This window comes from Odocoileus virginianus, chromosome 33 (genome assembly GCF_023699985.2).
Source record: "Odocoileus virginianus isolate 20LAN1187 ecotype Illinois chromosome 33, Ovbor_1.2, whole genome shotgun sequence".
Lineage (NCBI taxonomy): Eukaryota > Metazoa > Chordata > Mammalia > Artiodactyla > Cervidae > Odocoileus > Odocoileus virginianus.
In genome coordinates, this window is record NC_069706.1 from 39774808 (window position 1) to 39788180 (window position 13373).

Sequence of the window (13373 nt, forward strand, 5' to 3'; positions counted from 1 at the left end):
ATAATGAGCTATGTCCATGAGGCCGCATTTCTGAGTTCTGAGAGAGCAGGGAAAGTCGCTCAGGCTGGTGTGGGGGTGGGGGGCCTGAACCATCTTGGGCCTTTTAGAGTGTATCCCGGCAACAAGCGGGGGAAAGTGCCAGAGGGGTTTCAGGCCCCCTGTCTGCAGCCCCCAGACAGGTGGGCTTCCTTCTGAGTGACCTGGCCCCGGGGGGCCACCAGGCAGGCTGGAGTCTGCAGCAGTAACAGCTGCCAACAAACACAGCCTCGTTCGCCTCTCCAGGATGTTTTCAGAGCTGGAATTTGAAAGGTGTTTCCCCTTCTCCCAGCCCACGCCCTCTGTCCCAGATTGTGGCTCTCTCAGCAGGACTCCACGCTGAGAGGTCAGGGTGATGGACTCTCCTCAGTGTCCGCATTTCCCTCCTGGCCTGCAGGCTCTTCGTATTAATGTGGTCACGAAGGGCACTGTCTAAATGGTCTCGGGGCCACGGCCGACGGGCGCAGAGAAGCAGCAGCAGGTGGATGTGGGAGCCGGAGGACGCAGCTGAGCCGGGACCGATACGTGGGTTCACTTCTGGGTCTCAGCTTCCCCAGCTGGAAAATGGGCTTGAGAAACAGACTTTACAAAACAGAAACTGGCTCACAGACTTAGAGCAGGAGCTTATGGTCACCAGGGTGGGGGCGGGGGAGTGTAAGGGGACAGAGATGCCGGGAGTTTAGTATTGACATGTACACACTGCTGTACTTAAAACAGATAACCAACAAGTACCTGTATCACAAGCTCCCTCTATAGCACAGGGAACTCTGCTCAATATTCTCTAATAACCTCAATGGGAAAAGAATTTGATAAAGAACAGATGCATATACATGTATAACTGAATCACGTTGCTATATACCTGAAACTAACACAGCAGTGTTAGTCAGTTCTCCAACATAGATTATATTTTTTATTTTTTAAAATTTTTTAAAATAAGTTTTTTAAATAAAAAATAATACGGGCTTGATAAAATCAAATTAAGATGGGCTTTTCATTTTTAATTAATTAATTAATTTGGCTACAGTGGGTCTTAGTTGCGGCAGGTGGGACCCAGTTCCCAGACCAGGCTTCGAACCCGCACTGGGCGCCCCCTGCAGTGGGAGCACAGCGTCTTAACCACTGGACCATCAGGCAAGTCCCAAGATGGGCTTTTTAAATAAGTGATGTTGAGACAACATGATAACCATTCAGGACAAGATAAACTTGGGCCCACGGTTTACCTACAGGATACGGCAGCATTATGCATCTCAAAGGGATCAAGTAATTATTAATAATATTTTTAAAAAAACCATGAAATGATTAGAAGGTTCTGGAAATGGATGGCAGTGGTTGCCCAGCAATGCAAATGTGCTTGATGCCCTGGAGCTGAAACACCAAAAAAGGTTAAAATGGGGAATTACACTTTACTTTTATGTCATCACAACAAAAAAAAATAAGCTTAAGAGAACATTCACATATTGAAGAATACATGAGTGACTTCCTTTAAAACTTCACAGTGGGAAAATGTTTCTTCTAATTATGATGAAAAATCAAGACTCGTAAAAATGATTAATAACTTCCCTGGTGGTACAGTGGCTGAGAGTCCGCCTGCCAATGCAGGGGACATGGGTTCGGTCCCTGGTCCAGGAAGATCCCACAGGCTGTGGAGCAGCAGAAGCCCGTGCGTCACAGCTACCGAAGCCCGCGTGCCCTAGAGCCCGCGCCCTGCAACAGGAGAAGTCACCGCAATGAGAAGCCTGCGAACACCAACGGAGACTCCACTCACCACAACTAGAGAAAGCCCTGGGGAGCAGCAGAGCCCCAGCACAGCCACAGAACAATAAAAACCTGAAAAGTGATTTCAGGCAAAAATCACCATCAGCAAAGTTACCATGCGAACAATAGACTAGGACTGTTCTCGTACACAAAGGACTCCTAGAGACGTAAAAGACAAATAAAAGGAGCAAAGGATAGGAAGAGATCAGTCACAGAAAAGGACATCAACATGACAGACGCAGCAAAGGCATCCACCGCAGAGAAAACACACGTTACCAGGGCATCGCGACACTGCGGCTCATCTCCCAGGGTCCGAAAGCCAGAGCGCTTCCTTGGATGGGAAGGCTGGGGGCATGAGCCCTGGGGCACACTGCTCGGGGCGTGTGGGGTGTCAGGGGGGGTGTATCTGGCAGCTTCTTGCATACTTATCTGGACCTCACTTGACCTCAGACCCAGTCACTCACTTCTGGAAATCTGTGCCACATGTGCACCTGGTCACATGTGAAGCTGGGAGTGTACGAGCTCACCATTGTGGCGGTCCCTGTAATAAAGGAAGATGGGAAACCGCATTGTCATTATCAAAGGGCCAGCTGAATACACTGTGGCACGCCTGCACGAGGGGGTACTACGAGGCCATGCGAAAAGAAGGCAAGAGGCCCCTGCATTGATATCAAGGACTTCAGGGTCTGTCATACACAGAGTATCACGGTGCAGAACGAGGGAAAGATGTGCGACTTTTAGTGTAAGGAAGGGAAGGACATAAAAATGTATGCAATCGGCGCTCTGTGTCTTCTGGATCCATATCCTCAGATGCAACCAGTTTCAGATTGAAAATATTCAGGGGTAAAACTTCTCAGAAGTTCCAGAAAGCAAAAACTCGAGCCTGCAATGCCCTGGCAGCTATTTACATAGCAATTATATCACATTAAGTGTCACAGGTAATCTAGAGAAGATTGACAGCACATTTGTGTAGGTTTCATGCAAATACTGTGCGATTTAAAAAAAATTTTAGGGGTTGTGCCTCACGGTATATGGGATCTTAGTTCCCTGACCAGGGGCCGAACCTCTGGCCCCCTGAATTAGAAGCGCAGAGTCTTAACCACTGGACCACCAGGGAAGTCCCCTGTGCTATGTTACAGAAGGGACGTGAGCATCCTCGGAGCTTGGTATCCCTGGAGGACCTACGGCTGTGTTCACGTCTGCACCTGCAGAAGGCAGGCTGGGGGGGAAACGAAAACCCAGGGCGAGGGTTGCCTGTGGCTGGCGGGGCCGACGCCACGGGGACAGAAACGAGATGCTGTGTCAGCCTCTCTATGTCAGTTCCACTGCCAGACCATGTAACGTATTAGCTATTCAAGGCTATAAAATCAAATTAAAAATGAAATAAAGTGGAGGAAACTAGGCTGACCTCACAGGACTGTCGTGAGAGCAGTTTCTGAACGGCTGCGAAGACCTTTGCACAGCTCCGGGTCCTGCTTGGCCTTGACAAATGGCCCTTTTATGACAGCTTTATGGGGAAGGCAGAGCTGGTTACCAGATAAACGGCTTCTCTTTGCCCTGGGAAGAGGCTTGTGACCGTCAAGGCCCCTGCCTGGGGCAGGCAGACCTGCCCATTGCCCAGCTGGGTAGAGCTGGTCCCCAGGGAGGAGTCTGGGCCCCCCCCCCCCGGCCCCGCCCAGGGTCCACCCGGCTCCTCCCTCCTCCCAGACAGCTGGAGGCCGTGGGCAGACTCAGGTGATCCTGGCCAAGGTCCGGGGAAAGAGGGACACTGAGGCCTGGAGATCAGTGACTCTGTCTGCAGCGGAGGGGACGAGGGGCCCGCTTCAGCCTGGAGGGCTCCCAACAGTTACAACCCCTCGGCATCCCCACAGTTAACCTCAGGACCCAGAACCCCTGAAAGGTGGAGGGCTGGAGGCTTGGGGGGTCGGCATGCATGGACTCCTCCTGCACGCCCACCCAGCCCCAGACAGGCCAGCAGGGCTCTGGAGGAACCAAGGGCTGGCACTGGCACTCAGGCCTGCAAGGGGCCGCCCTCGTTGGGGGATGTGTGCACCTGCTCCGGGCCCCCTGCCCTCCCTCGGGGAAGCTTCCGGGGCCAAGGCCCCTCCTGGGAGGGCACAACTGCCCTGCTCCCCGCAGCCTGGGCCCCACCAGGAAGCAGGGGCTGGAGGGGCAGCTGGGAGCCTCTGCCTGCTGGTTCCCACCTGGCTTCTGAGGCGAAGGAGGTGGTGGCCTGGTGAGGACAGGGGCCCATCTGGAACCCTCTGTGTCCCAGCAGTCTCCTCCCACTCCAGCTCCGGGGAAGGGGCCCCTCACATCTCCACCCTGGGAGGGGGACAAGGGGCCGCAGAGGGAGGAAGCGGCGTCAGGCTTCCAAGGGCGCTGCTCTGCGTGGGGTCCTCTCTGAGCCCATTCAAGCAGAGCTGCCTTAGGATCACACGGGGGAGCTCTCCATGAAAGGAAAAGACCTCAGTTATCGTGGCCCCAGGTTCACATATTCCCGAGAAATAAAGCTGGTCTCCAGTCACACTTTGAGAACAGTTCTATCAAGATTCCTAAAGAAGGTACCTCCCTCCCTACACCCCGCAACCTCCCTGGCCCACCGCCTCTCCTGTGTTTACCCGGGGCCCTGGGGCTTGGAACAGGCTCCTGGAGTTGTGGGGGGTCCTCGCGGGGCTGAGCCCCCACCCACGGGGTCTGCACTGACCCTGGGAGTTAGTGTTGGCGGGATCTGAGATTTAGGAGTCGGGTGGCAGCTGGGCGCTCTGCAAAGCCCCTGCTCCCAGGTGAGGGTCCTGCAGCCGCCCCACCCGGCATTTCCAGCCCAGCCGCGGCGGCCGGCCAGGAGGGGCACGCTGGCTGCCCTGTGGTCTGCAGCCCCGCCCCACACTGGTACCCACGGGCTACCCAGGTGCTACTCGGCTCCCTTTCCCAGGTGGGGCACCTGAGACACAGGCGATGGCAAGCTCGCCCGCTCGTGGCCACCAGCATCTTGCTGAAGATGCTCACTCCCTTGTCTCCGGGCCTGGGGACCAAAGCCTGCGGGTTATAAAGGAGGGCCCACGGTGACCAAGGCTCTGAGAGCCGGTTCTCACAGGTGCCTGTGGGGCGGGGAGACCACTCGCCACGTTCCGTCAGTCACCACAGGAGACATGCCTTTGATTCTGCAAAGAAACGCACCTTTCCTTTCCTACCCGTGGGGCTTGGAGATGCTGGAGGGTGGGGGTCTCAGCCAGGAGGATTCGGGCCTGGGGACACTTGGTCAAGACCAGACACAGTTTTGTATTTTCGGTTGTCACAGCTTGGAGAAGCGACAAAGGCTGTGGTCAGACCTTTCTCTCTCAGTGACTGCACTTGACTCTAGGATCCAAAACTAAAAATTCTTTTGCCAAGTCATGCCTTTCCGTCTGGAGTCGTAAGTGACCGCGATAATGGTCCCTGTTCACACAGCCACGTGGGCCTTGCTACAGAGAGCACAGCAGAGGCTTCCTCACCACTGAAGCCAGCGATGCTCTGTGTGTGTGAGACCTACACAGAAACCCTGTAGCTTTCCCTGCTGATGCTGCGGGTCTGCTGAAGAGGACATTTTGAGCGGTTCTCCCCTGTCCTACGGAGAAAAAAAATTGCTACTGGCATCGAGCTTGTGGCAGCCAGGAATGCTGCTAAACACCCCACAATGCACAGGCCAGCCCAGAAAGCAAAGAAGACTGCAGGGCGGACTGAGAAGGAAGTGGCGACCCACTCCAGTGCTCTTGCCTGGGGAAGCCCATGGACGGAGGAACCTGGGGAGCTACCACACACTCGGTGGCAAAGAGCAGGACTCGGCTTAGCGGCTGAACAACCAGAAACACACACCAGTGAAGCGGCTCAGTCATTTGGCTTCGTGACATCACATGGACGGGAGCCGACCAGGCTCCTCCATCCACAGAGTTTTCCAGGCAAGAGTACTGGAGTGGGTTGCCATTTCCTTCTCCAATATATACACACACTTCCTATCAATAAGCAGTATATCGATTTTTTTAAAAAGGATGGTGAGAAACTGCACTGCGGAAACGCGAGTCTCGTGTCCCCCACGTGCCACAACAACAGCGACAGAAAAGCTGCGTTTTGTGTTCTTTTTGGCCCCAGACGCAGGGTGAGGCCATCAGACGCCTTCACTGGACGCCCCTGCCAAGGACCGGAGACACAGCTCTGTCACCTCCCAGTGATGGAGGACAGAGAACCACGTCTGGGGGACTGTGTGCAGGTGAAGTCAGTCCAAGTAACAGGCCTGTGCACGGGAATTTATTTTGGCCTGATTTGTAATCTCCCCAAACTGGAACCCACTGCGTCCTCTGAGCAGCAGGCAGGGATGTTACTACGTGCTCTGATCAGTGGCAGCCGGGCCCTGAGTCCCATTTTCAAGACCAAAGCGCGCCGGGGCCCCAGAGGATGGTGGGGGGGCGTCCACGCCAGGTCACGAAAGGGGCTGTTCGGTTTTTCCAAATACCAACCAACTCTGTCACTCTCCAACATCAGCAGGGTGTCCGGCAACTCAACTCGACTCGAGCACTCGCTGCTCGGGTCAGTGCAGACCCCGCGGGGGAGGGCTCGGTCCCATGAGGTGCCCCCTCGATTTCAGGAGCCCACTCCAAGCCCCAGGTCCCCAGGCTCCCCACACATCTACCTGTCTGACAGCAGATTCGGGGGTTCCCATGACCCCAATCTCGGTTCAATGATTCACCCAAAGAGAACAACGCACAGGACCCAGGAACGACTTTTACTCAGGGCAGGGCATCACTGAGGGTGTAACCCAGGAACCACCGGGGCGCGGTCACAGGGAAGGCGTGGGGAGGCCCGGGGCCTGGTCACTGGCCCGGGGTGGGGCGGGCCGGGGCGCAGAGCTCCGTGCGCGCCACGCGCAGACATCCTCCCCGCACAGCTGCGCCTGCAGCGGCCCGGAGGCTCCTAGGAGCGCTCCTTCCAGAGCTTCTATCAAGGTTTCATTATGTACACAGGATCGATCCAGCCCCTGGCCATTGACCACTGACCTCACTGTACCTTCTCCGGCCCGCCCCCCCCCGCCCCCACCTCCTGCGGGTTGGGGGTGGGGTCAGCTGTAAGCTCCGCCCCCTCCTCACGAGGGCGGTTCCACCCGCAGGCGCGCAAGGCCCCGCCCATAGCGTCCTCCTTAGCGTGAACTCTGGTGGGGTCCACGGGGGCTTGTTAGGACCAACCGCGGGCCACCCTGTCCTTCAGGAAGCGTCAAGGCTTCAGGACCTCCCTGCCGGGAGGTCTGCACAAAGACCAAACACATCCTTCATTTTTTTTAAAAAAGGTCATTTGGCCCTGGTGGGTCTTAGTTGTAGTCCAAGGGATCTAGTTCCCTGACCAGGGATCAAACTCCCGCTGCTGGGAGCGTGCGGTCTTAGCCGCTGGACCAACGGGGAAGGGCACGCCCTTCTTGCTACACAGCGTCTCTCTGCCTCCTGACCTGGAAAGCCGGTGTCCCGCAGTGCGGAGGCTCCAGGAGGTCCCAACCCCTGACCAGAACCTGCCGGTGCTCCCGTCTGGCCCTCTGTCCCTGCCTCCCCCGCCCCACAGGTGTGCGTGCACACACACACGCACACACACACAGATAATGCACACACACACACACACAGACCAGAGTGACCGCAGATGGCTGCAGCCCGTCCATCTGTACCTGCCTCTGTCTCCCTCACTGCATGCATGCCCGTGGGGACACAGACACAGACACACACGCACACAGACGCACACGCACACACACATACACACAGAGACACGCACACACACAGATACACACACAGACACGCGTGCACACACACACACACAGACCAGAGTGACCACAGAGGCTGCAGCCCGTCCATCTGTACCTGCCTCTGTCTCCCTCACTGCATGCATGCCCGTGGGGACACAGACACAGACACACATGCACACAGATACACACACAGACACGCGCGCACACACACACACACACACACACACAGACCAGAGTGACCACAGAGGCTGCAGCCCGTCCATCTGTACCTGCCTCTGTCTCCCTCACTGCATGCATGCCCGTGGGGACACAGACACAGACACACATGCACACAGATACACACACAGACACGCGCGCACACACACACACACACACACACAGACCAGAGTGACCACAGAGGCTGCAGCCCGTCCATCTGTACCTGCCTCTGTCTCCCTCACTGCATGCATGCCCGTGGGGACACAGACACAGACACACACGCACACAGACGCACACGCACACACACACATACACACAGAGACACGCACACACACACAGAGACACACGCACACACAGATAACGCGCACACACAGATACACACACAGACGCGTGCACACACATGCACACAGATAAACACACAGACGCACCCCAGAACTGCACAACTGAGCCCAGTGAGCCCTGGGCCAGGAGAGATGATAACAGGAGCTGTGAATAAAGAGTCCCGTGACCCGTGGGACCTGCAGGTCAGCCACCTGGGGGTGCCCCCCCCCCCGCCACCGGCCTCTGCTCAGCCTGAGAATATCACCGAGACCAAGCCAGCCTGGGGACATCTGACTCGTTTCTGAGCCAAAACCTGGAACATGTGATGGAGTGTGTCTGTGAAGGCACTTCCCACAGAAAAGTGTCAACTGGGAGAAGTGGGCTTGGGACGGGGTCGGAACCTCTGGGACGTTTGTCTGTGTATCTGCTTTTAAGAAAAGTAGGAAGAAGAAAGAAAAATAGGTGCGGGTATTTTCCTAATTTCAAACCTGGTGCATGCTCTCTGCAGGCAACCTGAGCAAACCCCACAAGGAACCTGAGCCCGGCTGGCGGGGCTGGGAGTCTCCGCGGCGGCATCGGGAGCGTGGACCCGGGGCTGCCCTGGGCAGAGGGGCGCCGTCCTCGCCGTGGTGGTCACAGGAGCCCCCGTGCGGCCCGCCAGCGGAGGACAGGAGAGGAGGAGGGGCTGGGCTGAGGGTCTCCGTGCGCTGAGCAGGGCAGTGCAGGCCTGGAGGAGCCCTCCCACCCAGGCCGCCCCCCCGTCCCGTGATGTTGGCCCGGACACCGGTGACCCAGCCCTGCCAGCCCCATGCCCTTGACCCCTGACCTCTTCTCCCCACCATTGCTGACTGGCCCTCGAGGTGCCCCTGGGGCTTCCCAGCCACAGTGGAGGTGCTCAGCCTCCACCGTTCCGGGAGCCGGGAACCCGGCGAAGCACAGGTCAGGAGGGTCGGGCTGGGCCTGGGGTCCCTGCTGCCTAGTCCACTTGCCCTGGTTCCCCAGCGGTGTTCCCTGGGGCTCCAGGGTTCCGCAGGCAGAAGGGTCCAGCCCCCCGCCCCCCGCCCCCGTTCCGGGGCACCCGGCTCCTCCCGCCCTGCTCTCTGTGGCTGACACTTGCTTCCCGCCGCCTCGCAGGCTCTCGAAGGCGTGGAAGCAGCGTGTCATAAGTGGGTTGGCGTTTCCACTGGAGGTGGGCCCGGGCTCAGTCCTGTCCCCAGAGGCACTGAGCCTGGTCCTGGGTGCTGGGGTGGGTGGGTGCCAGCCCTCACTGCGCGGGAGGGGGTGCCGGCCGACACGGGACCCCTGTCTGTTTCCCCATCCCTGGTGGGAAGTGTGCCCTCAGAGAGGCGCTCCCGTGGGGGGCTGTCCCCCAGGCCTGATTCCTCAGCCGAACGTCCCCACACCTGCGCGGTGCCAGCGGAGAAACTGAGGCCTGAGGCCCCTTCCGGGCCAGGCAGCCTTCCTTCTCCCACCCCTTCCCCTGACGGGTCAGCTTCCTCGGGAGCTGCCTGTTCTATTTTCAGACCATTGTTGGAAGGCGCTTCCCACCTCCGGCCAGAGGCGGCCTCCCTGGGGCTTCCGCTCCACCTTCCCAGCCCCCCGGCCCCCAGAGAGGTTTCAGGCGGGGGGTAAGGGGGTGGGGGGTGCCCAGGGCACCCACTCCCCAGCTGGCCTCATCACAGCCGCACCCCACGGCAGGCCCCTGCGCCCCCTGACAGCCCCGGTGTTGGCGGAGGGAATTCCCGAGAGTCCCCATGGCCGCTGACTCAGGGCTGACCCGGCCACCAGCGCGGATGAGGCAGCTTCCAGATTTAGGAGCTGACGGTCGCGCGGGGGCACCCATCTCTCAGCACCCCCACCATGAGTGCCGGGCTGGGCCAGGCCTGGCTGGGCTGGGGACCCCTGCCCCGGGTGAGGAGACCTCAGCCAGAGACATCCTGCCCCCCGGGGCTGGAGCCCAGTTCAGGGGGCGCCCAGGGCCCCAGACTGGGGCAGCTGCTTCCTGCGTGGAGGCCGTTAGACCACACGCAGCTGCAGCCCTGCCCCCTCCCCAGGGGAGGTGCCTCTCACCTCTGACCCCCTCCTCCCGGCCCGCTCGGCTCTGAGACCCCCAGATGCCTCCTGCAGAACTGCGGGGGCTTGGTGGAGGCGCGTGCCCGCCACGCGGTCGCTAGGTCGGGAGTCTGGGGGCCGAGGGCTCTCACTGGGGCTCCGGGGCCGCCACCCAGATGACCTGGGGCTGCGGGGGTCAGAGGCTGGGGCTTGTCCATCCGACGTGTCCGTCCAGGCTGAACCCCGCTCTGGCCCATCACTGCTCCTCTGCTCGTGATCTCGCTCTGCCCACCCGGTCCCCTCACCCCGCCCGCGTTCACCTGGCAGGGGACACGCCAGCGAGGTGCTGCTGGGGGGAGGCAGGAGGAGGCAGGCCTTAAAGAAGGAGGTGAACGATAGGATTTTGGGGTGGCAGGGGCTCCAAGGGGAGCTGCGGGGGGCCTGGGCCACAGTCCTGGGGTGAGGACGGCAGCGCCTGGGGTTTCTGACGCAGGAAGAGCCCAGGCAGGCGGAGGCCCCGAGACAGGAGCCTGGCGCACGCAGAGATAAGAAGGCTGGGGAGCTGGACGGGGTCCGGGGGCGCGGCAGACTAGGCGGGAGTCCTCGGAATGCAGCTGCCGCGGGCGGGCGGGCCACCCCAAAACACATGCCCCCTTGGACCCGCAGAGTGGACCTTGTCAGGAAACAGGGTCTCTGCGGCTCTAATTCAGGGAACGCTCTCTAGCTGAGGTCATGCTGGGTTGGGGAGGGCCCTGAATCCACTGAGAGAAGAGGAGGAGCCCGGACAGCCCCGGGGGGCAGGCGCATGGCCCTTCATTCCCGAGTGGGAACCTTGTCAGGGCCATTCACGTGTCAGTGAAAACGAAGCACAGAGGACAGCTTGTCCGCTGTCCCCCGCCCCAGCCCGGCCCTGCTCGTAGTCACGGGGACCACTGGGTGTGCGTCTTCCCAGGCCGTTTCCACCGTTACACAGACGTGGTCACTCCCGGCCTCCTGACGCACGGATGGCCTCCTTCCCTTCCCCACCGATTGGGCTGTTCCGTCACAGGAGGTCTGCTTGGTCCTTCCGCAGCAGCTTCTGACGAGTGCGTCGTCTGGACGCCCTGTGGCTGTGCTGACCGGTCCAGGCAGCTGGACCTGGGGCCTCCGAGAGGATCAGCTTGGTGCTGCAATTCCTGCACATTTGAGGTCAGACCCTCGGAGCGCTGGCTGGGTCAGAGGTCGGGCACAGCTCACAGAATCAGGCTGTCGCCAGACACCCCCAGGATGGTTGTGTGTTCACGTGGTGTGGGGGCGGCTGGCAGTCCCGGGGGAAGGCCCGCATTGGCAGAGCCTCTGCCAGAACCTGGCCTTGGCATGACGGCTCCCTGGGCCGTCTTCCTAGAGCCCTACTGTCCGCAGCAGCCCAGCTCCCACTCGGTGTTTGAGAAGGGGGGCCTCTCCTGTGCCACCGGGGGCAGGCTTGATGGGGAGCACTGGGCAGGCCGCTGGGAGTCTGATGCAGAGGGGTTTTCTTTGTTTCAATTTTTTAAATTTATTCTTAATTGAAGGATAATTACACTGCTGTATTGGTATCTGCCACACACCGGCACGGATCAGCCGTAGGTATACACGTGTCCCCTGCTCTGGAGCCCCCCTCCCATCCCCAACCCCGTCACACGGGGCATGTCTTGACCTGTCCACCCAAACGCACCCCTGGCTGTCCACCCACCCCAGCGCCCCTCCAGCCCAGCCTCCCCGCCTGTCTTCCCTCTCAGGAGGTGGGCACCTCTGTCCTCACTGGGCGTCCCTCGCTTGTTCCACCCTTCATCTTTCACCAAACGGGCAGACGAGCTCCAAGGAGCAAAACAGAGAGTCCAGCCCTCCCCGCAGCCTCTGCTGAGCCTTTGGCCCTCCTGCCTGGTCTCAGCAGACCGGCCCCCGCTCCCTGGCGCCTTCTAGGGCTTGCCTGGCCCCGTCCAGGGGACTCAAGGGCAGCCTCTCTGGCGCTGAGGGTCCCTAGAGAGCGGTCCTTCCTGCAGACGCCCCTGGGAACCTTTGGACCCTTGGCCTACAACCTCGACACCCCAACTGCAACTGATGTTGTCACCGCAGAGGGAAGAGTGACCACGGCCCACCTTGCCCCAGGTGGGCATCAGAGGCCGGGGGAGCAGGGGCAGGGCTGGCGGGGTCAGGGAAGGCCCCTCTCGGGCTGGGGCTGGGTTGTGAGAACCACACGCCATCTCTGCTCAGGGGGTTCCCTGGCGGTGCAGTGGAGAAGAATCCGCGTGCCAGTGCAGGGGACATGGGCTCGGCCCCTGGTCTGGGAAGACCCCCCATCCCATGGAGCAACTAAGCCTCTGGACTGCAATTTCTGAAGCCCCTGTGCTCAGAAGCCCGTGCTCTTTGTCAAAAGAAGCCACTGAAGTGAGCCACTCGCACCCCAAAACCCCAAAAGAGTAGGGAAGCCCCCACACACCGCAGCTGGAGGGAAGCCCACACTGCAACGAAGACCCAGCACAGGCACAAACTTAATTTTAAAAAACAAACAAGAAACCACCTCTGCACAAACACTCTCACTCAGAGACCTGACCGAGACCAGCAGGGCTTCTAGCTGACGCCACGTCCCAGGACGCCCGCCTCCGTGTGTGTTCCTGTCAGGCAACGTCAGGGCTGCCAAGAGGACTGACTGTGCAGCCAGCACCCGCCCTCCGGGACCCCTTCCCCTGCAGGAGCCTCTCCAGGATCACCCTTTCTCCAACCACCATCCTCGGAAGGCCCGTCCGGGGCTCGGAGGGCAGACCCCGGACTCTGAGAGCCGCTGGCAACTGATCCGGTGCGTCTACACTGACCACCATCCGCAGGTTTTCACCTGAGCCCACCCACTCTGCGCCTTTCAAAACTCAGCGCTGCCCCCACTGCAGCAGTTACTGAATAAAATCCGTTTCTCAGCTCCGGCCCACGTCCGGTTTCCTTTGTCAGCAATGCCGCCTTTCCGACGCGCTCGGTCGGTGAGTGGCTCCCGCGTCCTTCCCACGGTCACCTCGTCCTTCGCGCGGGGACCCTCTGCTCTGCCTTCAAGGGGGTCCGCCCACTGCAAGTGGCCGGGTGGAGCCTGGCTGTCCACCCGGTCCTCGTCCCTGGTTAGGAGGTGGGGACGGCGTGGAGACCCGCAGGAAGAGGAGGCTGAGCGTCTGACGTGGACCCTCCCTCGGCGCGTGGCTGGCTCCCACGTCCTCAGCACCGAGCGGGCCCCGCTGCGCAGGCGGGCACC